Below are 2,500 nucleotides of genomic sequence, written 5' to 3'. Positions count from 1 at the left end.
TTGTATTGTATTGCACCGTATCACATTGTATTGTGTTGTATTGTATTGCACCGTATCACATTGTATTGTATTGTGTTGTATTGTATTGCACCGTATCACATTGTATTGTATTGTATTGTATTGCACCGTATCACATTGTATTGCATTGTATTGTATTGTATTGCACCGTATCACATTGCATTGTTTTGTGTTGTATTGCACCGTATCACATTGTATTGTATTGCATTGTATTGCACCGTATCACATTGTATTGTATTGTATTGTATTGTATTGCACCGTATCACATTGTATTGTATTGTATTGTATTGCACCGTATCACATTGTATGTATTGCACCGTCCATTGTATTGTATTGTATTGCACCGTATCAAATTGTATTGTATTGTATTGTATTGTATTGCACCGTATCACATTGCATTGTATTGTATTGTATTGCACCGTATCACATTGTATTGTATTGTATTGCACCGTATCACATTGTATTGCATTGTATTGTATTGCACCGTATCACATTGTATTGTATTGTATTGTATTGCACCGTATCACATTGTATTGTATTGTATTGTATTGCACCGTATCACATTGTATTGTATTGTATTGTATTGTATTGCACCGTATCACATTGTATTGTGTTGTATTGTATTGCACCGTATCACATTGTATTGTATTGTATTGTATTGCACCGTATCACATTGTATTGTGTTGTATTGTATTGTATTGCACCGTATCACATTGTATTGTATTGCATTGTATTGTATTGCACCGTATCACATTGTATTGTGTTGTATTGTATTGCACCGTATCACATTGTATTGTATTGTATTGTATTGTATTGCTCCGTATCACATTGTATTGTGTTGTATTGTATTGCACCGTATCACATTGTATTGTATTGTATTGTGTTGTATTGTATTGCACCGTATCACATTGTATTGTATTGTGTTGTATTGCACCGTATCACATTGTATTGCATTGCATTGTATTGCACCGTATCACATTGTATTGCATTGTATTGTATTGTATTGCACCGTATCACATTGTATTGTATTGCATTGTATTGTATTGCTCCGTATCACATTGTATTGTGTTGTATTGTATTGCACCGTATCACATTGTATTGTATTGTATTGTGTTGTATTGTATTGCACCGTATCACATTGTATTGTATTGTGTTGTATTGTATTGCACCGTATCACATTGTATTGCATTGCATTGTATTGTATTGCACCGTATCACATTGTATTGTATTGTATTGCACCGTATCACATTGTATTGCATTGTATTGTATTGCACCGTATCACATTGTATTGTATTGTATTGTATTGTATTGCACCGTATCACATTGTATTGTATTGTGTTGTATTGCACCGTATCACATTGTATTGTATTGCATTGTATTGTATTGCACCGTATCACATTGTATTGTATTGTGTTGTATTGTATTGCACCGTATCACATTGTATTGTATTGTATTGTATTGCACCGTATCGCATTGTATTGTATTGTATTGCACCGTATCGCATTGTATTGTATTGTACTGCACCGTATCGCATTGTATTGTATTGTATTGCACCGTATCGCATTGTATTGTATTGTACTGCACCGTATCGCATTGTATTGTATTGTATTGCACCGTATCGCATTGTATTGTATTGTATGGTATTGTGTTGTATTGTATTGCACCGTATCACATTGTATTGTATTGCACCGTATCGCATTGTATTGTATTGTATTGCATTGCGCCGTATCATATTGTATTGTATTGTATTGCGCCGTATCACATTGTATTGTATGGTATTGTATTGCGCCGTATCACATTGTATTGTATTGTATGGTATTGTATTGTATTGCGCCGTATCACATTGTATGTACTGCGCCGTATCACATCGTATTATGCCGTATTGACACTCTGCCTCAGATGACACTGTACAGATAACAGACCATGATCACAGACTACAGACGCATCATAAGATCAAAGATCACAGATCACAAACCAAGATGACCGACCAGAGATCATAGGCACCAGATCACAGACCACAGACTTTGTGATAATACAAACCACAGGCTCCAGATCACAAACCCCAACCCACAGCCCCCCAAACCACACACCCCAAAACCACAAACCGCACACCCCAAAACCACACACCCCAAAACCACAAACCACACACCCCAAAACCACAAACCACACATCCCAAAACCACAAAGCACACACCCCAAACCCCAAAACACACACCCCAAAACCACACACCCAAAACCACTCACCCCCTAAACACACACCCAAAACCACACACCCCAAAACCACACACCCCAAAACCACACACCCAAAACCACACACCTCAAAACCACTCACCCCCAAAACCACACACCCTAACCCACACACCCAAAACCACACACCCTAACCCACACACCCAAAACCACACACCCTAACCCACACACCCAAAACCACACACCCCAAAACCACAAACCGCACACCCCAAAACCACACACCCCAAAACCACAAA

Source organism: Babylonia areolata, chromosome 15, assembly GCF_041734735.1.
Source record: "Babylonia areolata isolate BAREFJ2019XMU chromosome 15, ASM4173473v1, whole genome shotgun sequence".
NCBI lineage: Eukaryota > Metazoa > Mollusca > Gastropoda > Neogastropoda > Buccinidae > Babylonia > Babylonia areolata.
The sequence above is the reverse complement of the archived record's forward strand: the minus strand, read 5'-3'. Positions refer to the sequence as shown.